The following is a 25,777-nucleotide window of genomic DNA, read 5'->3' on the forward strand; positions in this document are numbered from 1 at the left end:
CGGAAGGAGCTGTAATTGTGAGGGTTTCTTTCGCTGTCTCACAGGGACCTACTGGCTTACCCGATAACTCTCTCATGTCCATCATGTATCTGAGAAAGTACTGCACCGAGTCCATGAAGGCTACCATCTGTGTACAACAGGACCGGTTGATCGAAATCTGCGTAGGCCAAAATCGGGGCTGAAGTAAGAGCATTCTTTATAGCCTGGGAGGCCTCATTTTGTCTCTGAGCCCAAGGGATGCACTGGTTCTTCGGCACTCCAGTGGTCCCCCTCAGCAGCTCATTCAGAGGACTCGCCACTTTCGCAAAGTCTTTAACAAACTGGCGGTAGTACCCGGCGAGCCCAAGAAACGCCTGGAGTTCTATCACTGTTCAAGGGACTGGCCACTTCTGGATAGCAGCCACCTTTCTGGTGTGGGTAGAACTCCATCTTGTGACACTATGTGGCCCAGGTACTCGATCTCTCTCTTGAAAATGTGGCATTTCTTTGGCTTCACCTTCAGGTTAAGAGCCCGCAGTTTTCCGAGTACCTGTCCAAGCCGGGCAAGGTGTTCTTTGAATGAGGTAGAAAACACAATGATGTCATCCAAATAGATCAGGGTAGCTTCAAAATTTAAGTCTCCCAAACACTTTTCCATCAGCCATTGAAATGTGCCCTGAGCATTGGAGAGCCTGAAGGGCATCCGGTTAAACTCAAACAATCCTATAGGGAGGACGAATGTGGTTTTTGCTTTGTCTTTCTCTGCCACGGCTACTTGCCAGTATCTGCTTGCTAGGTCCAAGGTGGAAAAGTACTTGGCTTTCCCCAATGCTGTCAAGGATCCCTCAATGCGGGGTAACGGGTATGAGTCTCGAACAGTGCAGGCATTGAGTTTCCTGTCATCTACACAGAACCGGGTGGTCCCATCCTTTTTCTTGACGAGCACCACCAGGGCTGCCCAAGGGCTGTGACTACTCTGCACTACTCCTGAATCCAGCATCTGCCTCAGTAATGTCTTCACCTCTTGGAACATCTTGGGCAAGATCTGCCGGTATCGTTCTCGAATTGGACGAGTGTCCACGATCGGTATCTCGTGCGTGATGGCTTCAGTACAGCCAAAATCTTCGGCATGACGGGCGAATGCGGCCTGATTTTCCCACAGCATAGCTTCTATCGCACACGCTCAGGGCCAAGAGCATTCACATCCACTTCCATTTGATCAAGGATGACCCATCCACTCCACTTCGGGGAAGGCGTCTCTTCGGCCCCCGCAGTAACTGCTAGGGTCCACCCCACACCTTCTATTGGCGATAAAGACATCTCCTTCTGCCTCACTACTTCACCCTTATGTGCCACATGGCAAGATGACCTCCCCGGGGCCCACATTCAAAGCTCTTATGGGGACGTGTCCTCGCTGGACCACAGCTATCGTACGAGCTATCATGACTTCTTGGTCCACTCCTTCGCCTACCACAGGCTGAACAATCACTTCCAACCCGTCGAGGTTGCGATGAGTCCCCACTGGAAGGTGTAATATACTTTCTCGCTTGGAAGGCAGGATTACAGGCTCTTTCCCAGGAGCCCTGATGACCCCTAGCATCTGATAAGATGGCACACTCTTCTGCATCCCACAGACGTAGATCATTCGCTGAAGGGCTTCTTGAGTAGGTTTATGTGTATTAGCCTTCTTTCAATAACCGGGTCCTCGTTTGGTAAACATAATCTGATCGAGTTCTTGTAGGATATTCATTCCCAGTACTACAGGCACATCTTCTTTGATGGGCTCATGGACTAGCAGGATCCCTATTCTCCCCACTTCTTGCCCACAGATTCGAATATTCATCCACACGACCCCTGTAACTGGGGTCGGTTGTGGGTTGGCAGTAAACAACCGGATCAATGTCTCTTTCTCTGGCCTGGCCAGGGCCTAGAAATGCTGCTTGAAATACGTTTCTGGCATCGTTGTCACTTGTGACCCGGTATCTATCAAGCAATCCACTGGAACACCCTCGAATTCAGCACGTAGGAAGGGACACCCAGCAATTAAGTGTTCATTATGATAAGGAGCAGCCTCTCTCCTCGCCTCCCCTGCAGAGTGCTGCACTACTGCGGGGGTTGGTAGTTTAATGGTGGCTTCCGCTGACCTTGAGCTTAATTCCGACAGTCTCTGGCAAGGTGCCGCCGTCCTCCACATCCCCAGCATTGGATGCCTCCTCCTCACCGGGGGGCACCTCGAGCCTGTCCTCGTGCTTCCGATGCCTGACGGGAGGGAGCTTGCACCCACTGATCCCTTATCGGTCAGGCCGAAGAATGGTTGCATGAGTACGATGGGTCAAACTGTTGTAGTTCTCCCAAGGCAGGCGACGGGCATGGCTGACAGGGGGCTGGCACGGCCGAGTAGGGATGTTCAGTGGACAGATCTCCCATTCTTCTCTCCATCTGGGTCAGTTTCTCTTACACTTTGACAAGGGACCGCTGCAAGTCTTGCACCACCTGGATCAGCACCTCCTGATGGTTTGGGTCCCCTCTTGTATTGGTGCCCTGGACACGCATCACCCCAGATGCATAGCTGTCTTCTTTGCTTCGGGCCACTGTTTCTGCCAGAATTTGAAGAAATGTAAGAGCCGGATCTGCTCGGACCCGCTCTGACAGTACTCGCCTCAAGGATGTGCTGTGCAGTCCCAGAATGAATTGTTCCCGGAGTATCCAGTCTTTAGAGCCCATGCTGCCAAGTCCATCTGATTCTTTTCTCTGCACCTTCGCTAACACTTCTTGCATTGCTGTCACATACAGAGAAATTCCTTCTTCTTCCCGCTGCGCGAAGGTGTCCCGTGCTAGCAGTCTCGCCGTAGATCTTTTCCAGGAACTTCACTAACTCCTTCAGGGTACTACGGGTGAGTTCTGATTGTAGGCAGATGTTTCTACGGGCTTCTCCCTCTAGGGCAGTTAAAGCAATATCCACTTCAAGGTCTGGGCTGATGTTATAAATCTTCAGGGTGCTTTGCAGCCGGGACACCCAGTCGGACAGTGGCATATTATTGCCGTCAAACTTTTGTAGAACACAAAATATGGTGCCCATAGAGATTGTACTTGCAGGGGTTCCACCAATGCCCACAGCATCACCATTAACATTATCATTCCTGTCATTGCTGTCTGCTGCCTCCATCTTGGTAATAGTACCCTGCTCGCAGCACCATTTGAAGCGATGGCCGGGGAACCACCACGGTGCAGGGAGACTACGGTACACAAGATGAGGTGCAAACAACAAAGGGTAAATTTATTGGAAGGCAAGGAATGAAGTGGATAAGGAAGGTGCAAACAGGGGTATGCAGTGGCAGCTGCACTCTCATAGAGAAAATATGAACGCTGTATATGGGGGAATAGGAAGAAATTGATGTCCGCCGAACAATACTTCAACCAACAACAATCTAAGAGCAAAAGGCCCCTGAGCTGCAAAAAGTGTGTATGGCCCACTTCCTGCTCTCCCTCACCTATCTCCACTGGTATCATTAAATATGAATGTAGTGGAGATACGCCTGCTCGTCCTCTGCTCCATTGAGATACACATCTTTAGAGCTCCATTCTTGGAATTGCTAGGGTTCCTATTGATCGGAGCCCTATCCAGCAGGAAATCTTTCCCTATCCTATGGAAAGAGAATTATTTAATATCTTGGCACAAACTCTTTAATTTTCTAAGGAATTAAGCTACCTAGTCCACTGGTTGAAGCCCAAATACAACAATATGTTACTTCTAAAAATGTAGCTGTAAATTGTCCCCCTACCGCCTGGTTCCCTGTGCAGGTGCACAGCCTGCATGCCTGCCCCTGGTATCTCCAGCTTTACTTATAAATGTCCACAAAGAGAAACCCATCTATATAATCTATATACGTATATCAATGCAAGTACTGCAACTTTTATATAGTGTCAGACTAGCACTGGACCCACCAGGGAAAATTATTACCATCAGTTTATACAGAACATGAAAATGCTATTATTCTGCACATGGGTCATATTTTTAATACATTCTAATAGGTTATTTTTGTTTCAACCCTTAGAAATTGGTAGCAAGTAACAGCAAGTGATTAGCATCCAAACCGTTTCAAATAGGGACTCACAAGGTCCATTATTTAACAAGGACTTGGGTAATTCAGACACTGTACTACATAAAAATGAACTGCTAGCATCTTCTGTCCCTGGAATTTAAAGGGGGTTGTTCAGTGAAAACACGTTTTTAGTTATCCATCTCTATATATAAAACTGAATGTATGTGTGTGTGTGTGTGTGTGTCACCAACCAATCACGAATCATCTTTCATTTCACCAGAGCTGTTCAAAAGAAGCTGAGCTGTGATTGGTTGCTATGAGCAATAGTTTTCCTTGCAACCAATCACTAAGCATCTCTCATTTTAGAAGAGCTGGTTAAAAGAAGCTGAGCTGTGATTGGTTGCTATGAGCAAGTTTTTCCACTTGACAACACCTCAGCAGACGCTGACATGGTGGGAGAAATCTAGCACCCCCGGAAACATAAGCTCCCAGCCATTGTCTGGCCCCCAGAAAGGAGAAGAGAGCACGACAGAAATGAATCCCCCTCCCGTGCCCATATCCCCATCACACATCCTCCATCCATAGGCACATCTTCCCTCTTAAAGGGATCATTGGTATGGAAGTCAGGGCAAATCCATACAGCGCTTTGGTTCTGACCCCAGGCCTTTCTTACAGGGATCCCCGGTATGGAAGTCAGGGCAATTGCCTTCAAATGCTCTGGTACTGACCCCAGGCTCTCTTAAAGGGATCTCCTGTTTGGAATTTAGGGCAAATCTCTCAGCGCTCTGATTCTGACCCCAGGGTTCTATTAAAGGGATCATTGGTATGCTAGTCAGGGCAAATCCACTCAGCACTCTGGTTCTGATCCCAGGCTCTCTTAAAGGGATCCCTGGTATGGAAGTTAGGGAAAATCCACTCAGCGCTCTGGTTCTGACCCAAGGCCCCTCTTAAAGGGATCCCTGGTATGGAAGTGAGGGCAAATCCACTCTGCGCTTTGGTACTGACCCCAGGCCTCTCTTAAAGAGATCTCCAGTATGGAAATTAGGGTAAATCCTTCAACGCTCTGATTCTCACCCCAGGCTTCTATTAAAGGGATCATTGGTATGGAAGTCAGAGAAAATCCAGTCAGCGCTCTGGTTCTGATGCCAGGCCTCTCTTAAAGGGATCCTCGGTATGGAAGTTAGGACCGTTCCACTCAGCGCTCTGGTTCTGACCCCAGGCTGACGGGATAATGTGGGATATTAGGGGTAGTAGTCCGGTGGCTCTGGCTGATGGGATGATGTTGGATATTAGGGGTAGTAGTCCGGTGGCTCTTGCTGATGGGATGATGTGGGATATTAGAGGTAGTAGTCGGGTGGCTCTGGATGATGGCATGATGTAAGATATTAGGGGTAGTAGTCCGGTGGCTCTGGCTGGCGGGAAGATGTGGGATATTAAGGGTCGTAGTCCAGTAGCTCTAGCTGACAGGATGATGTGGGATATTAGTGGTAGTTGTCCGGTGGCTCTGGCTGATGGGACGATGTGGGATATTAGGGGTAGTAGTCCAGTAGCTCTGGCTGACGGGATGATGTGGGGTATTACAGTGAATGAGGTTATGCGGAGTGGGCGGGGCTCTACACTCAGCTTTATATATATATATATATATATATAGATATAATCATTATAATTTGTTATAACTAACCGTAGTTAGTTATTATGCCCGGGCAGTGCCAGGCCCTTCAGCTAGTAGAATATATAACTTACTGATTGATTGGTATTGGACCTCCGCTGTTGAATTTTATCCACAACGCAGCACTACTCTTAATAGAAGCTGATTTGCAGTACATGGAAATGATTACTAATTAGTGTGCTGGAATGATGGTGTTCAGCCCTGTATACTGTTTATATCTGGACACTGAGCTGGTAATAACAGATCATCCTAGGTGCCTGGTATTGGAAACCAAAGAATTGATGTTGATGATCTATCCCAAGAATAGATCATGAATATCCTATTAGTGGAAAAACCCCTTTAAAAAGAAGCTGTCATCAGAATTTTTTATGCCAAACTAACAATATATTGGTAAAGGAGCTGTAATTCTGAGTAAATCCTTACCTTTCTTGTAGAAATCTGCTTTGCTGCTTTATAGAAATCAAAAATGGAAAGTTAGTAAGTTCCAAGTGCAGTGGGTGGACACAACATTTACAGATCTCCTGTGTTTCTGACTTTTCCCCTCACGTTGCCTGAATCCTGCATCTGACTGACAGGTCACTGAAATGTAAGTGATCTGTCAGTCAGAAACAGGAGGCAGACAGTGGGCGGAGAAAAGGGAGAAAAGTAGGAAAGCTATAAGTACAATGCCCGCCCACTGTACTTGCAAATCAATAGCATATAATCTCAAATATGGATTTTATTAAACCAGTGAAACTGATTTCTTCAAGAAAGGCAGATTTAATTAACATTAAAGCTCCTTTACATACATGTCATTAGTTTGGGGTGTAACATTCTGATGACTGGTTCTTTTGAAGCAGTGAATGGTATTGCTATTAGTACACTGTACAGTGGGGCTGTGTACAATATAAGAATAGAAGTTACTGCCCAGGACCATTGTATATAAAGCAAGAGCTTATTAATAAAATCTCAATAAAAAAAGAGAGTAAAATTGTAGGGAGTCAGCCCCCGTTAAGAAATTAATTATACTGTGACTTTAAGAGACAATGCTCCCCTCTGATTTGTGTGCACTTGGACTAGACATTTCTACCCTGCAGCGTGCTGTATAGTGGTTATGAACAAGAAGCAGGAAATGTTAGTTCAGGAAGTGAAGAGGAAGCCTTGTGCCTGTGAGAGACAGGCAGGACTATCAGTGTGTCCTAACAAAGAGAGACTAGTAAATTAACTAAGGCTGGTTCAGATTTGCGTTCAAGAGGGCTGCGGATGGCAGCCTACTTCCTCTTTTCTTCCTCCGTGAAGCTCCGTCTATGCTCCGCCTACTTCTGTATGCGTCCTGCGTTTCCCTGCGTACCTATCTTTAACATTGGGTACGCAGGGAGATGCGTTGTATGCGGATGCGTCTGCATGCGGCGATTTGATGTGTGCGGCGACCGCAGGGAAACGCAAAATTTTGGAGGAAGTAGGCTGCCATCCGCAGCCCTCCTGAATGCAAATCTGAACCTAGCCTTACGGCTTCAAGGGAGAAGATAGTGCCTTGTTACCACAGGATCGATCACTAGGACTCTGCCAGAAGGAAAGAGTTGCATTGCACAGCTACAAGCCTCCCAACCATCCCGAATCCAGCGGGACAGTCACGATTTTTATAGTCTGCCCCGCTGTCCCGGCCAGGAGTTTACTTTTTCCACACTGCACTGATAAGCCACCACGCCCCCCCCATGCACCAACCCCATCCATTCCTCGCCCTCCCAGAGAGACCCACTGCGGCCCCTCACTGATAATAAATCCTAGCACTGACGTCGCTAGGCTGTTCTGTGTGGACAGGACCTGTGATGAAGTCACAGGAGGGTTGGAGTCAGGAGTCACATGATCAGGGGCCTAAGTGTATGCAGGACTCTGCTGTGCTGGTTGTCATGGTGCTGGATGAGGGGAAGTTTATGTGTGAGGTCAGAAGGGGTTTATAGTGTGGGTGTAGCAGAGCTGTGTGTGTAGGGAGTGTATGGAGCAGAGCCGTGTGTGTACAAGGTGTATGGTACGGAGCCATGTGTGTGCAATGTGTACGGAGTGGAGCTGTGTGTGTATGAGGTGTATGGAGCGGAGCTGCGTGTGTATGGGGTGTGCGAGCGGAACCTTGTGAGTACAAGGTATGCAGAGCGGAGTCGTGTGTGTACTTGGTATATGGAGTGGAGCTGTTTGTGTACAAGGTGTACGGAACAGAACCCTGTGTGTGTGTGAAGTGTATGGAGGCGTGTGTGTGTGTACGGGTGTATAGAGCGGAGCCACATGTGTACGGGGTGTACAAAACGGAGCTCTGTGTGTACAAAGTGTACGGAGCTCAGCTGTGTGTGTAAGGAGCAGAGCAGAGTCATGTATGTGCGAGGTTTATGGAGTGGAGCCATGAATTTACTGCGTGGAGCAGTGTGAGTGCGAGGTGTACAGAGCGGAGCCGTGAGTGTATGAGGCATACAAAACAGAACCGTGTGTTTATGAGGTGTGGAGCCATGCATGTACAAGGTGTATGGTGGGGAGCATTCATACCTCCCAACTGTCCCGGATCCAGTGGGACAGTCCCGATTTTGAGAGTCTGCTCCACTGTCCCGGCCGGGAGCTTACTTTTCCCACAGACACAGGAGTACACAGCAGAGCCCAGAGGAGCACTTTAAAACTTGCACATGACGTTCCACCGTTCCAAGTGATGTGCTGGAAACTGACCGGGAATGAGGTAATTTCGGGAGGAGATTGTGAAAGAACCATGAAGGCACTTCAGGGAATGCTTCAGATCCATCACTGTGTCCTCCGACAGTGCAGACAGCGGGGTCGCCTTGAAATCGGGGATGCTGGCCATGTGAGTGGATCATGATATGTCCTGCACCGGGAGGCTAAGGTGGGCTGTTGTGAATTTGCTTTCTGGCCCACCTCTGGTTACTAGTGAAGGTAGTGGAGCAGGTTATATTGATAGAGGGGTCGCGAGTTCTCTTTCCAGGCTCCCTCTGGTGGTTACTGGAGGTAATGGAGCTGATCTAATTAACAGAGGCCTGCCACCTGATAAAGAGGAGGATGACTGGAGATCTGGAGTTTCTGACTGGATTTAAGTCAGCCAACTCCCTCTATCCCTGCTGGTGATTTTTTCCTGCCTCCTGAGGTCTTAGTTTCCAGCTCAGTCCCTGCATGCTCAGCTAAGTCTTCTTTTGCTATTGTTCACATTTGATCTGGTTTTGTCTATTTCAGTTTTGTGTGTTCGGCCAGCTTCGGCTGGGGCTGTGCTGAATTTCCATCCTTAGTTTACTGCTTGTGCCAGTTTGTTTTTGTCCCTTATTAGATTGGTCTCTTTTTGCTCTGCTTTCAGAATATACCGGAGTGCTGATATAGTGGGCAAAGTCTAGTGACTTCAGTATTTTTCTATCAGACGTGTTGGGCATTTTTTGCAGGGTTTTTTGCGTGATTGCAGACAGAGTCTTTCCTTTCCTGTCCTGTCTAGCTAGTGTGGGCCCGATTGTTTGCTCAGTCTATTTTCCTACCTGCGTTTGCGTTTTCATCTTGTCTCACCAACAATATATGTTTGGGGGCTATCTATTCCTTTGGGGTCTGCTCTGGGGCAGTTTAGATTTCCCCTTTCTTGCTTTATGCTTATTTAGTTCTCCAGCTGTGTCGAGGCGTCTAGGATCATCGTAGGTACGCTCCACGGCTACTGCTAGTTGTGTGGATAGGATCAGGGGTCTGCAATCTGCTTAGTTACCAATCTCTCTCTGGCTTTCTGTGGCTTAGCTTGGCCTTGTTTTCCTCCTCCGTGACCCAATCATAACAGTGGGCACTACAATGGTAGCCGGGCTGCTATAGCATCTTTATAGTATCTTTCTTTCTCTCTCTGTTTCTTTCTCTCTCTCTCTGTTCTTTCTTTCCCTTTTTAATTTTTCTTTTACTCTCTGCTCTTTCTTTCTCTCTCTAATCTTTCTATCTCTCTCTGTTCTTTCTTTCTTTCTGTCCTTTCTTTCTCTCTGTTCTCTCTCTCTGTTCTTTCTTTTTCTCTGTTCTTTCTTTCTTTCTCTCTTTTTTCGGTCCCCTATTTCTTTCTCTCTCTGTTCTTTTTTTCTCTCTTTGTTCTTTCTTCTTTCTCTCTGTTCTTTCTTTCTTTCTTTCCCCTCTTTCTTTCTCGCTCTGTTCTTTATTTCTGTCCCCTCTTGCTTTCTTTCCTTTCTTTCTCTCTGTTCTTTCATTCCCCTTTCTTTCACTCACTCTGTTTTTTCTTTCTTTCTTTCTTTCTTTCTTTCTTTCTTTCTTTCTTTCTTTCTCTCTCTGTTCTTTCTTTCCCCTTTCTCTCACTCTGTTCTTCATTTCTCTCTCTGTTGTTTCTTTCTCTTTCTAATCTTTCTTTCTTTCCCCTCTTTCTTTCTCTCTATGTTCCTTCTTTCTCTCTCTGTTTTTTCTTTCTCTCTCCCTCTCTGTTCTTTCTTTCTTTCTCTTTCTCTCTCTCTCTGTTCTTTCTTTCCCCTCTTTCTTTCTCTCTCTCTGTTTTTTTTCTGTCCCTTCTTTCTCTCTCTGTTCTTTTTTACTTTCTTTCTCTCTCTGTTCTTTATTTCCCCTCTTTCTTTCTCTCTCCGTTCTTTCAATCTTTGTTTCTTTCTTTCTCTCTCTCTGTTCTTGCTTTCTTTCCCCTCTTTCTTTCTCTGTCTCTGTTCTTTGCTTCGCTCTTTGTTCTTTCTTTCTTTCTCTCTCTGTTTTCTTTTTTCTCTCTCTGTTCTTTTTTTCTTTTCCTCACTATCAGTCAGTGTGCCCACAGTACCAGCCACTGTGCCCATAATGCCAGCCACTGTGCCCTCAGTAGCAGTCAGTGTGATCAGTAGTGCTAAATGGGTGTGATTGGGGTGTGGACATTGGTGTGACTAGTTGTGAAATGGGTGTGGTTGGGGTGTGGCCTAAAATTTGCCATGACACGCTGCTCACGCCGCAGCCTTTGTCCCTCCTTCCCTTCTTCAAAAGTTGAGAGGTATGCAGCTAAGAAGGTTCTCCCCGAGCAGCTGTAACCTGAGAGAGAAAACAACGCTGTGGTACCAGTAATATCTTAACATTAAAAGTGGGTATGAGACTTGCCTAGATTCAGTTAACCAGAAGGTAGAACTCAACACAACAAACTTGACTATGCTACATCAGGACCAAGAAGCAGCTAGCAGACTGTCTAAGTGCTACAGAACTGTGAGTGAGACACTGGTGTTCAACTTTGCTAGGGTGTAGAGCAGGATTCTTTAGTTAGGTCACTGTAGCAGCGCGGCACAATTATTGGAAGCCAAAGAGGAAGTTAGAAGAAAGTACTGTATTCTGTAGAAATTGTTTATACTGTTTATATTGAACTTCGCATTGCATTAGCGCAATGTGTGACATATTCCAGCTATCCCTCTTTTCATCTTATATTGCTGTTATTTTTACAAGAGTTGTAAGGCCACATGCACATATACAGAAATTGGTGTGTTTTTACCCCAGCATTTGAAAGCTAAAACCAGGAGTGGGTGAAAAACGCAGAAGTGGTGCAAATGTTTCTATTATGCTTTTCATCTGACCGTTCCACTCCTGGTTTTGGCTTACAAATACTGGGCTAAAAAACTTACCAAATACTCAATGTGTGCATGAGCCCTTAGTCTTATTTTCTGGCATATAATTCTCTGTCTTTCAATAAAGCTGGTATTTTGTTTCTGTCTCCTCGTCTACTGTACTGTATTTGAGTCCTGCCAAGCGGTGTGGTTCAGACACAGCTACAAAAGGCCCACTCATCAGTGCTGCTTGTACCCCTTGTCCAATCCAGACAGTAACAAGAACATCATTAGCTGGCCATAAGCAATGCACAGTACAGTCTCTATACTGGTACATTTTCAGATAAACAACATATTAATTTCTATATTAATCTAAATTCCTAAACCAAAGACACTGCGGAGCCAGATCCTGCTAACAGAGACATTGCAATGTAACCATTGAGCATGGTAAAAGATACAGAAATGGCAATGACTCACTTGTATTCACAAGCTATAGACGTGCATTACAAATCTGAAACTTCTTGTATTGTTGTACTGAAAGCCTGCCTATTTATCATCTCACAAGACAAGTAGAATGATCTTTATCTGGATTGCCCACTTTCTGACCCAAATTCAGGGGTTTTTATGGAAAATTGCAGTCAGTTTGATTGATGAAATCCAAAGATGTCTAAAATGGAACCAAAGATCTCCAACTGTGCAGACTCCCAACTGTGGCCTTCAATGTTGGTATTGTTCCTGTAGAAAAAGTTGAGAAAACAAGAAAAAGTTAGAGAAGTTTTGTTTAAACTATAGAAGGAAAAAAAAACATTGAAATTTGAATGAAGGTTTGGAATCTATTATCCCCTTTTTAACATGTGCAAACTGTGAGAAAATTAAAAGGTTCTCACATAATGAGGCAAAACCATGCCTTTCTCTTTTTGGTGGTGGTGGAGAATAAATAGATGAGTATTCACAACTGTGAATGGTTCTTCAGTTGTGAGGAACTAAAATGGAAAAGTAAGCTATTTCATGCCTAAATATCTGTTTATACTCACAAATTATACAGAACCACTGGAAATAATAAGATTGCAAACACTATCCAAAGTACATTTTCTTAAAAAAAATAAAAATTAAAAGTTCTTGAATTGTCCCCTTTGGTCAAAATCACAAATCATATATAATAATGTCTATATATCTGTTCTTGGGAAGCATAGGTGCAACCAATATGACCACCATGATAGCCCCTACATGGGTTTCTACTCATCTGTTTTAGACCCTAAGCTGCCTTTCTTCGTAATTAGATCATCAAATATACAACTAATGATTGTGATGCTGAGTCACTTGGCAGATTTAAAATTCAGAAGTTTAACAAAGTTGGGTTAAAATTTTGGATTGATCCATGACCAATGTGGTCTTCACCCAACTGTCTTATAAATTAAATTATACAGAGAAGGCTTTCTTTATACTGTACAGGTGATATCTTCAGCTATAATGTTCAGACAGTAACTCTAGTCAATGTTTAATGTTGCGACACATTCTCTATAAATTTGTAATTTTGTTTTGCTTGCATAGATTGCATCACTGATTTTGACTCCATAAACGGACCTAATTCGCTGCAGCCGCACCTTGTAAAGTCTTGGAATGAGAAGGATAATCCTTGTAGGTGTCTAATGTGTTTTCTTCTAGACTATTAGATGATTTCATTCACTTTCCCCCCCACTCGTCTTGTTTGCTGTGATATATAGTCTCAAAATATTGTCACCTGCCTAATTATCCTAAATGGCCGCTCTATTATTAATTATACGTGAAGCATGGCTGCTAGACATGCTACAAAGATTGGAAAGCTGATGGATGAGACCCCTTCCAGGGAAGATCTTGGTGGCTGCTTTATGTCCCTTTCACCCTGGAGAACACACTATAAATCTTTCTTGATTTTAACCACGTTTACCCTCACTGCTCCAGGCTAGAGACGCCGTGTTAAGATTGCACTGGTATACCAGCGCTGGGACCAGCTGCTCCTAAATACAGACAAGTCCTTGTCAATTAAGGTTGTGGTGATCGGCTCCAGGCATGATAGCTGCCAGTAGTGCACAGCCCCTACAATTAGTATCCAGTCTGAAAAAGACCTCCAGGGCATAACTCACAAGGCAGCATGGGAAAGAATCACAATCATCATCATAAAGATAGGAAAAAAATGACCACATCAGTGGATGATACTAAGCAGACAAGTCTCCAGACCCCATCACTTGAAGGCTGAACATCCCCTGCATCTACACATTCTCTTTGTATGTCAGCCAAGTTGAGCTGTGGCAGGCACGCATAGAAATGTGAAATACAAAAATACATTGATTCATCTCTGAGAGTGTGTGAGCTGAGGCTTTCTCTTGTCTGGCCATGTCACCTCCAGCAGCTGCTGCCAAGCTTTGCACCCAGGAGGCTGCCCTTTGAACCAGAGAGAGTTGGACAGGGCAGGAGAAAGTAGAGGAGTAGTCCTAGGTCATAGAGGCCAATCTGCCATTCTACAACAGCAGGAGCATTGGAAGGCCAGCAAACAAAAACCCTTAGCATTAGGAGGCCTGCCCCATGATTAGTGGAGCTGTTTGCCTAAGTAATTAGGAACTTGGTATCTAGGAGGGAAAATACTTGTTGTACAAGGCCCCTGTGAAGAATTGAAAGGTTGTGCAACCCAAAGAAATATCAGTGCCGGGCTGTGCTGACCCATGGAAGTTCAAGAACAGAACAAACTCCAAGTGCAACTGGGGACGCCATCCTGATGTAGGGTGGACAATGAAGAGTGGGCATTAAGACATAGCTTACAAAAAAATATGGAAACGTTCAGGGAAAAGGCCACTGGGGTCAATAAAAGTCAACAAGAGAGCAGGTTAATGGCAGAAAGAATTTAATATCAAAAATACATAAATCTCCAAGTGAGGCCAAAGGCACAATGGCAACAAAAGAAACAAATGTCAGGGCCAACAATCCCTACATAATGGTGTCAATGTAAGAGCGCTCCATCTTGTTAACTTTTAACACAAAAGTTAACAAGGAGATAAAGGGATACTGGCCGTGCCTTCAATGGGGATTGTAATGGAAGAATTCCTCATGTCACCTGAAATAGATCTCTTCTGAATGTTTCCATGTTATTTAAAGAGGAAGACTATGTTCTATAAAGTAAAATACCATAATTTTTGCTTTTTTCAAGCAACACAATGTGATAGATCGTGCAGACCTTAATTTACCACAGTAATCATTGTATTATGAGGAGCATTTCCAGTTTCTAAAAATATTGTAATATAATGTTCTGCAATTCTCATATATATTGTGATTCATTCTTTCACCATTTGTGACATTTGCATGATGTCACTATTTTTATTAACATCAAGAAGGTAAAAAAAAATGAACAAAAATATATATTTTATAGCTCATGGATGAAAACTGTACATCTATAATAGGCAAAAAATGACTGACAATAGTTGTATCACAATACTGCCAGAGTGTCAAAATACCTGTGCCATATAGAGCCTTAAGGCCCGTCACACATAAAGATGCACCAGCGATCCCGACAACGATACAACCTTGTCAGGATCGCTGGTGCATCGTTATATGATCGCTGGTGAGCTGCCAAACAGGCAGCTTCACCCGCAATCAGCACCAGCGAGGTCGAGTATCTAAGGTAAATATCGGGTTACTAAGCAGCGCACGTCACTTAGTTACCCGATGTGTACCTTAGAAACCTGCGTGCTCGCTCTGGGAGCTGCCAGCACACAGATTTCTAAGGTACACATCGAGTAACTAAGTGACGCGTGCTGCTTAGTAACCCGACATTTACCTTAGCTACCAGCTCCCAGTGCCTGCTTAGAGCGCTGGGAGCCTTGTTGATCGTTGGCTCCCGCTGCCACACGTAGCGATGCGCGCTGGCCAGCGGGAGAGCAACGATGAAAAAATGGCCCAGGACGATGCTGCACGATCAGCGATACCCGGCAGGGGGGGCGGTCGCTGATCCCCGTGACACACAGCGATCTCGCTGGCGAGATCGCTGTGGCGTCACAAAATCAGCGATCTCGCTAGCGAAATCGCTGTGTGAGATGGGGCCTTTAGTGTTCATCTACATTGACCATCCTTAGAAGTTAAGCAACTGCTGTATGTTTGTATGCAAGCCAATCGGCCAACATTTAAAATCCTGTTTAGTCAGATCAACCAGACTTGATAAGATTGTTCTGGGCACATAAAATATGATAGTTCTCAACAACTCCTATCATGTTTGCAGAGACTGATTACGATGATTTTTATTCAACTTAAAAATGATTTCTCCAGATAAACAAGCACTTTGCTCATTTGACGAATTATCAGCTATCTCTTTATACCGGCTGATAATCGGTAAACACTTGTTCCCAATTATTGACCAATGTAAATTCACTATAATAACAAGAAACAGTTGATCATATCTGTGATATTACACTATATGTTTGAAGCGACATCTGTGGGCATAATTATAGTAGGTGCAGTTGCACCCAGGCTCGGGAACCTATGAGGGTCTAAAAGGTCCTTTTGGACCACATGTGAAGATCAATACTATTAGGGTACCGTTACACTTAAAGATGCACCAGCGATCCCGACAACGATACGACCTTGTCAGGATCGCTGGTGCATCGCTACGTGATCACTGGTGAACTGCCAAACAGGCAGCTTCACCAGCGATCAGCACCAGGGAGGACGCTGGTAACTAAGGTAAATATCGAGTAACTAAGTGACGCGCGCCGCTTAGTAACCCGATATTTACCTTAGTGACCAGCGCCCAGCACCTGCTTAGAGTGCTGGGAGCCTCGCTGATCATTGGCTCCCGCTGCCACACGCAGCGATGCGCGCTGACCAGTGGGAGAGCAACGATCAAAAAATGGCCCAGGTCGATAGTGCACAATCAGCGATACCCGGCGGGGGGGCGGTCGCTGATTCCCGTCACACACAGCAATCTCACTGGCGAGATCGCTGTGACATCACAAAATCAGCGATCTCGCTAGTGAGATTGCCGTGTGTGATGGGGCCCTTAAAGATCAGTAATAGTTGGGAGCTCTGTTGAAGATTTTGCGGTGCAGCCTATGAGCTTCAAAAACGCCATTGTTTTCCTACTTTTACCAAAATAGACCTGGCTCTGATTATTTGTAGTTCTAGTTGTAGACAAGAAAAGACAATTCTTATCTGTCTCTGTCATACTGGGTGTCTGCTTGATTGCTGGTCCTGCTTAGGCTACATTCATAAGACCAAATTTTCGGTCCAAGTGTTGCTGGTGGAAAAAACTGATAGCACCTGGACTAATGCTATTCAGTAAGACTACTCAGATTCAGGATGTCTGGGTGAAAAAAATTACAGCATGCTTTAGTTTCTTCCGTATCTCAGAGGAGACTCGCCTTTTCAAGTCTATAGGTACCCCCCAAAAAATCGGATCCCATACAGATACAGATGACAAATCATCCATTTTTCTGGGCGAAAATCAGACAATTTTTTATAGCCTTATGTGAACTTAGCCTTACTGTCAAAGGAAGGACTTTTGTTCTGAAAATTGTGGTGATCAAACATTCACCACCTATCCTGTGAAGGCAAGTGTCTCTAGTGTGTAAAACCCCTTTAGTAGTCCATGCCCATTCTGCTCTCTGTGTAGAATCATAGAATAATAGAATTGTAGAGTTGGAAAGGACCTCCTGGGCCATCTGGTCCAACCCCCTGCTCAAAGCAGGATCCGCTAAATCATCCCAGTCAGATGTCTGTCCAGCCTCTGTTTGAAGACTTCCATTGAAGGCGAACTCACCACTTCTCGTGGCAGCTTGTTCCACTCATTGATCACTCTGTCAAAAAGTTTTTTCTAATATCTAATCTGTGTCTCCTCCCATTCAGTTTCATCCCATTGCTTCTAGTCTTTCCTTGTGCAAATGAGAATAAAGTTGATCCTTCTACAATGTGACAGCCCTTTAGATATTTGTAGACAGCTATTAAGTCTCCTCTCAGTCTTCTCTTTTTCAAACTAAACATTCCCAAATCCTGCAACCTTTCCTCATAAGACAGGGTTTGCAGACCGGTCACCATTCTGGTCGCTCTTTTCTGAACTTGCTCCAGTTTATTGATGTCTTTTTTAAAATGTGGTGCCCAAAACTGGACACAATATTCCAGATGAGGTCTGACCAAAGAGGAGTAGAGGGAAATAATGACTTCACGTGATCTAGACTGTATGCTTCTGTTAATACATCCTAGAATTGCATTTGCCTTTTTTGCTGCTGCATCACACTGTTGACTCATATTCAGTCTGTGATCTATTAGTATACCCATATATGTCAAATATTGAAGCCAACTTGGTTGTTATTGCATAAAACTTACTTTAGTAAACCATTTATAATACATTATAGTCATGTTTGAAATGTATTTTCACAGAAATTGAAAGACAAACTGCCCTTCTATTGGTCAATCAGACATGATAGAGTAAGAGGATTAGAACAGAGCGTTATTTACCCGTCTTATAAAGACACACTAGTGGGCTCTTCCACCCCCACTAATCAGATATGATGATTATTATGTTCCACCATGTTGGTTATGTTTCCAGTGGGCGTACCGACCAGAGTTGAGTAGTTATTATAATATTTGCACTAATTCCCTGTGGATCAATGGTCTTTTGAGGTGAATATGCTCTGAGGGAATGTTGTGAGTGGAAGATGTACAAGGATGGTGCCTGGCCATCTGACTGCAGACAGTTTTTCCTGGTGAGTACATTGGCGGTCGGGTAATAACCATAGTGCATATGAGAGTTGTAGGGTGCGGTGCCTAAAACGCATGAAAGTTCATTGATGTCACACAGCCTGAGGAAGCCTATGACGTGTAGGTGAGGGACAATCAGATAAGCAAAACGGTTTGCTGCCTAGAAATACATCATTATGAGGGGAGATTGCTGCCCTGATTGTCCTGAGCATGTAGTGAGGGTATAAACCACCATTGGGAGAGAGTGAGTGGTGAAGAAGGGCCCGCAGAAGCTGTCTGCCTGCCTTCTAATCCTGAGAACTTGCTGCAAGGTAGAAGGAGAAGCCGCTGTGTATGAGCTGAATTGCTATGCCCGTGATCTCGAGTATGTGAGGATTTGTGAGGCTAAAAGACATGAGGAGACCTTTTGTTGACAGGTCCATAGGCCCACACAGAAGCGGGTCAGGTGGGGTAACTACAGTCGGTAAAACATGACGTCTGCCGCTGCATGCTGAGTTGTGGAGGTGTGAGTGAAAGCTTAAAAGGGTTAACCACTACTGAAGCAGCAGCGCTCACTTCCTCCGAGATCGTGAAGCAGCCGCTGATTGGCAGCAGGGCTCATGTGACATAACATTGTTATGCCATCACCAGAAGAGCCAGTGCCAACATCGATGGAACGTCGCTGGCACCAAAGGCGTGAATAATGGTTAATATTTTACTAGGAGCAAACATACGGATTGAGAAGGGGTTGTCCTAGTAGTGGACAACCCCTTTAAAGCCGCCTTGCCAGTGGAGTGTTGCTAGCACAAGCGGTGGAAGTTCTACCAACCAACTGCTGTGTAACTAGAAACACTAGTATCAGACCTGTTCAAGTAAAGATCTTTGAACTGTTCCCAGTGCGAGCGATCTCCTCTCGGGCACCCACCTTACTTTATATTACTTGGTTACAAAGAGGGTGTTTCAAAACCTGACAACCTTCTTACATGGCCATAATTTGGCCATTTTGTTTCTTTTTTTTCTTAGTTTCATAAAACTGACCCTTTTCTTTCTATGTAACAATACCTGTTGCCCATAGCAACCAATCACAGCTCAGCTTTCATTCCTTCTAACAGTCTTAACAAATGAAAGCTTTGATTTGATTGGTTGCTATGAACAACAAACATTTTACCCAGTTTCGCACATTTAGCCTTTTTTTAATTCAGCAGCGTTGGCCATTTTTTCAAACATGACAACACAGAGCGCAGCCATATGGATGGGCACTTTATAGAACCTTCTCAGCAATGGATTGTGAGGCTCTACCTTTCTCCTTGATAGACCAAGCTGACAAAACTCTTTAAGGAGTTTCTAAGAAGCTCATTCAAAAAAAAGAGAACCAATACTGTTGTTCTTCGTGTTGTCGCAAAAATGGCCACCAGTCAAAATGCCAGCAATTTAAGAAGCCTAGAAAAAAGATGCTTTTTTATCATGATCAGTGAAACATTTTCGCATCTGTTTTTAGAATTTTATCATTTTGATGAATTTTTAGATTTATTTTTTTCTCATAAGAGTTTATTTTATAGATTGTATGAGGCTAGATGCATATTACTATATTCCTGCAGCCTCCGCATTGGACTTAAGCTGTAATCAATGTCCATCTATTGTCCTGCTGACATCCATTGCCTGATGGTCAAGAATCACTCATCAATACCTACATTTTATATCCATATTGCGGTATGAATTGTAGCATATGGAGGCTGCTGCTTTGTATCGGACATCTTCAGAACAACCACTATGTAATAGCTTTATTATGGGATTTGGATCAATGGCTCAGGGAGTTTTCAGCAGGTTCACAAAGGTCAATCACCAATAGACACAGCATGAGATGGGTCTCTTGCAACATTTAGGGGTATTGTAAGAAACCGGCAAGTAATTGCAACATAGTCCTGGTGCCTGGTCTGGTGGCAAAGAGCGAGAGGAGGTCAGTGCTGGACAGTCAGAGTCAGGGACATAGCCCCAGGCCTTAGACACTCAGCCAGCACCATCCATCTTAGGACACTTAACCATTAGGCTCAAAAATTGCCATTGTTACATCAGACTTGCAGGCTTCGCAATAAAGAATGGTCATAATTGTGTCTATATTTGGCAGGGTACTTAATCACTTAATGTTTCTTTCCATTTTTTGCAAGGGTGGCAGTGAGGTATGGCAAGAGGGCGTGAGAAACATATTCCTGCATCCAAAAAAAGTATTCATACTTGCAACATTTTCCTTTCCTGTCTGCTCTGGTAAATAAAAGCAGTGATACTGTCCCAGATCCGGACAAAGGGATCTTCATAGAATACACCCAGACAGTAATGAATGGCCGAGGACAGAGGAGAATAGCGTCTGCCATTAATATTTGACACTGTGTATATATTTGGGGTATTCATTCATTGGCTTTTACTAAGTTATCATACGAATTACTTTCCCCTCCAGGCTAGTTTTTCTTGCTGCATCCTCTTCTTCTGCCATGTATCATAAAGCGTCCAATATACAATATGTCTCCACCAAAGACTGGGGCGCCCGTTATACAGAGGGCAAGTTATGCGCCCAAGTCTCCCTTATTTCACAAAATAATAATTCATGTGAGTCATTATATAAAATACAGATTGCATATAGTAAGGAAAGTGAAAGAACTGTTTCATACATCTCTGATCAGGCATCAATCTCGCCATTAACCCTTTCGGGGTCAACAAGCTGCTTTGGCCATGAGTTATTTGGCGTAGAAGAATCTGGTTTATCTTGTCTGTACAAGCAATAAGACAAGGATGATAAAATTCTCCCTCCAGACTGCGGAACAATTGCAGCTGCCATTAAATAACATCTCAATTTAGCGATCGTTTCAAGCCATGTTTGAAATATATTCTTGTGGGAAAACACACAAATATCAGCCAACCCCCTTACATAGGGCAAATAACCTCTGGGAGCAGTTCTACCGCCCCCCCCCCACTAGCACTCCATTAAAGGATAATTTTTAATATATATGCAATAAATGTTCACTTTGTTAGACTGAATGGCAGAAAATAATATCTGCAAATCTTAATTTCCATCCATTACCACCAAATCATTCGCACATCGGACATATTTGCTTTTGATTAATTTATTTGCCGCCTGTATTTGATGAAGCAATAACAGTTTGGGTTATTTTGCCACTTGGTCTACAGGGGTTTACCAGATCCTTCCATTCCTCTCCAATTTACCTCCCCCTTTTCTAAAGTAACCAATTTCTTTGTTTCTGAAAATTAATTAATAATTTCTTAAAATTAATTCATCAGTTAAATGATGTGATTAATTATATACATTATCTATCTATTATATACATTATCTATCTATCTATCTATCATTTATCTATCCCATATCTATCATCTATCCATTATCTATCTATCTATCTCATATACTGTATATATTATATATATATATATATATATATATATCTATCATATCTATTATCAATCAATTATCTATCTATCTATCTCATAGGATATATATAATATATATATATATCTATTATCAATCAGTTTATTATCTATCTATCTATCTCATATATATATATATTATATATATATCCTATCTATTATCAATCAGTCTATTATCTATCTATCTATCTATCTCATATATATATATATATATATATATATCCTATCTATTATCAATCAGTCTATTATCTATCTATCTATCTCATATATATATATATCCTATCTATTATCTATCTATCTATCTATCTATCTATCTATCCGTGAAGAGAAAGAAGCCAGCATCTGTTTCCAGTAAAATATTCAGGCTTTAGTATAAATCCCAACAAAATCCAACTGGTAGTAGAAACAATGCATCCCATGTATCAAAAATAATATAATTTTGCTCCAAATCTTTAGTGTGCCCACTTCATCTCTGCTGATTCATATCTATCAAGTGCCAAACCTTAATTATAAAATGTGCTCCCATTATGCCCATGCAACTCTTTCAGTATGGTGGTGCACTTGCCAATGTTAAAAATGAGCGAGGGACCAATTTGTCAAATATGTCACATTAAAGGGAACCTGTCTTCAGTATTTTAGTGTGTGAGACCAACAACTTAGTGAGAACAACTCACTTAATATTCATGTAGGATATATGGATATTCATGGATCATAATCATAACCTTCTCAAAAATATGAATAAACCAGAATGAAGTCCAGGTTAATAAAGACTTAAAATAAATTTTATTTAATTACACAAAATAGATAAAAGGAGAACCAGACAAATGGACATAATACAATACCGTAATATACTATATCATAATATGAGGAGATAATTACATATTAAACACATGGGCCATAGGTAAATTCAGTGATCATATAAAGTCCATAGACAATGTAAAGTGCATATAGTGAGCAGACGTAGAGTCTGAAATAAAGTGCATAGTCCTTGAGAAAGCCACGGTAGGCGAAACGTACGTTGGAGCTGGAGGCACACTGAGCCATTGATCACGAGTATTTATGATCTTGTTACATTTTCTATGCACATATCTAATATATAAAGCTCAATGTGGGTATGTATGTATGTATGTATGTATGTGTGTATGTCCAGGATTGGCATCCGCACCGTCGCAGCTACAGCCACAAAATTTTGCAAAGTCACACGTCTGGACCCCGAGAGCGTCGTAGGCTATGTTGTGAGGCGAAATTTTAACACCACGTGTTCCAATTCACCAAACAATTTTGCCCCTATCTACATAATGGGGAAAAAGTGTATGTATTGGCATCTGCACCGTCGTAGCTACAGCCATAAAATTTTGCACCGTCACACGTCTGGACCCCGAGAGCATCGTAGGCTATGTTGTAAGGCGAAATTTTAACCCCGCGTGTTCCAATTCACCAAACAATTTTGCTCCTGTCTACATAATGGGGAAAAAGTGAAAGGAAAAGTGTTGGAGGCAAATTGACAGCTGCCAGATGTGAACAAGGGGGACTTAAAGAATGAGAGCGATGGCGCCAAACAGTATATATTTCACCACACATACACCAACCTCGCCACATAAAAGTCGAAACACAAAAGTCGCCACTCAAAACTCGCCACGCTGTCCCAGAGCTGTTTAAAAGATGAAAAATGAGCTGTGATTGGTTGCTATCAGCAACAGTTTTCTTTGTAGACAGTTGTGGTAACTGAGGCCTATTATTCTTATCATTTCTATGGTATTATCGTCCTTCCGTAAAGCTGGAAATAACACAATTTATTACCGTGCCAACACAGACCACCCTCTGACACAGACTGCAGGGGGAGCCCAGTATCACACAGGAGAGGATTAGATACACGGCTCAGCAGTCAATATCACACAGGATAGGATCCGATACACAGCTCAGCAGTCAGTATCACACAGGAAGAGGATTAGATACGCAGCTCAGCAGTCAGTATCACACAGGATAGGATTAGATACATGGCTCAGCAGACAGTATCACACAGGATAGGATTAGATACGCAGCTCAGCACACAGTATCACACAGAATAGTATAAGATATAGGGTTCAGCAGACAGTATCACACAGAATAGGATTAGATACACGGCTCAGCAGTCAGTATCACACAGGATAGGATTAGATACACAGCTCAGCAGACAGTATCACACAGAATAGGATTAGATACACGGCTCAGCAGTCAGTATCACACAGGATAGGATTAGATACACAGTTTTTATGTGCAATATAATCGTTATAATTTGTTATAACTAACCACAGTTGGTTACTATGCCCAGGCAACGCCAGGCTCTTCAGCTAGTAATACATATAATGCAATATCATAATATATTATGATATAATATATTATGGTATTGTATTATGTCCATTTGTCTGGTTCTCCTTTTATCAATTTTGTGTAATTAAATACAATTTATTTTAAGTCTTTATTAACCTGGACTTCGCTTTGGTTTATTCATATTTTTGAGAAGGTTATGATTTTAGTGTGTGAATCAATACCACCACCTTTCTGAACGCCCGTTCAGCATTACACACGTGTCCATCATCCCTTAATGATACCACCAAAAATACCTTTTTATTTTCTCCGCAGTGTATGTAAATGCTTTTGGTCCAGTCAGATGGGAGTCATTGACTCAGCCAGCGCCTGTGCCACCTCCTTGCCCCCAAAAGCCATCCTCCGGCTTTGATTAATGTGAATGACTCATCCAGTGTCATACACCTAGCTAAAAGAGATCTCGCACCTGTGCATTAGCATCGTAAGCTCGTGCAGGCGCTCTTTCCTCTGATGCTTACTCTGCATATACTTTGTCTTAGGCCAGGGTCGCACTTGCGAGTGCAATGCGACAAACTCACGTGAGTCTCTCGCCTCAATGCCAGGCACTGCAGCCTGCGGTTCGGACCGGAGCGTTTAGCTGCAAAAAAAGCCATGAATGCCGGGTTTTGAGGCGAGAGACTTACGCGAGTTTCTTGCATTGCACTCACAAGAGTGACCCCGGCCTAAGACAAAGTATATGCAGAGTCAGCGTCAGACTTAGGTGTCAAGGGCCCACAAATAATTCTGAGGGTCCACTGTTCAGCTCCATGCAAATCATTCATGAGATACCCGTGCTTCTCTTTAATAATACACTGAGTAGTTTCTTAAATGAATTATGATCTTCTGCCTTTTTCTGCACACAGTGAATCAGGTGTATCGTGCCAACATCTACCCATATAGGGTGTTGGGAGCCCTCTCCTGACTGTTTGGGGCTCATCAGGAGATTCACCTGTGGGCCAGAGCGAGTCTGTGCAGAGCACGTTCACTGTTTTCCTCTGCATTATGAATCTCCTAGTTCTTGAAACGTTAGAAGGCTGGAAAATTCATTTTATTCTTCACTTTTAAATGAAAATTTTCTTTCAATTTTTAGCCACTTGTTAGTTGCTGTATTAGTCAGTCATCATGTAATTATGATTCCCATCAATTCAAACTCTTTGTTCAATATCGTAATGACATTCTTCATGGTATATACAGTGGGTACGGAAAGTATTCAGACCCCTTTAAATTTTTCACTCTGTTTCATTGCAGCCATTTGGTAAATTCAAAAAAGTTCTTTTTTTTTCTGATTATTGTATACTCTGCACCCCATCTTGACTGGAAAAAACAGAAATGTAGACATTTTTGCAAATGTATTAAAAAAGAAAAACTGAAATATCACATGGTCATAAGTATTCAGACCCTTTGCTCAGACACTCACATTTAAGTCTCATGCTGTCCATTTCCTTGTAATCCTTCTTGATATGGTTCTGCTCCTTCATTGGAGTCCAGCTGTTAACTGATAGAAAGGCACACACCTGTCTATATAAGACCTCACAGCTCACAGTGCATGTCAGATTAAGTGAGGATCATGAGGTCAAAGGAACTGGCCAAGGGGCTCAGAGACAGAATTGTGGCAAGGCACAGATCTGGCCAAGGTTACTAAAGAATTTATTTATTTTTTTGACTCATTTATATAGCGCCATTATTTCCACAGCGCTTTACATACATTATCGGTACTGTCCCTGATGGGGCTCACAATCTAAATTCCCTATCAGTATGTCTTTGGAGTGTAGGAGGAAAACGAATGAATCCCATGGAAACACGGGGAAAACATGCAAACTCCTTGCAGATGTTGTCCTTGGTGGTATTTGACCCCAGTGCTGTAAGGCACTGTATGCTTTCCACTGAGCCACCGTGCCGCCATCAATTTCTGCAGTACTCAAGGTTCCTAAGAGCACAGGGGCCTCCATAATCCTTAAATGTAAGATGTTTGGGACCACCAGAAGTCTTTCTAGACCTGGCCGTCCAGCCAAATTGAGCAATCGTGGGAGAAGAGCCTCCGCGAGAGAGGTAAAGAAGAACTCCCAGATCACTGTTGCTGAGCTCCACAGATGCAGTAGGGAGATGGGAGA

Source organism: Dendrobates tinctorius, unplaced genomic scaffold (genome assembly GCF_039654945.1).
Source record: "Dendrobates tinctorius isolate UK_male_01 unplaced genomic scaffold, ASM3965494v1 ptg000079l, whole genome shotgun sequence".
NCBI classification, from domain to species: Eukaryota; Metazoa; Chordata; class Amphibia; order Anura; family Dendrobatidae; genus Dendrobates; species Dendrobates tinctorius.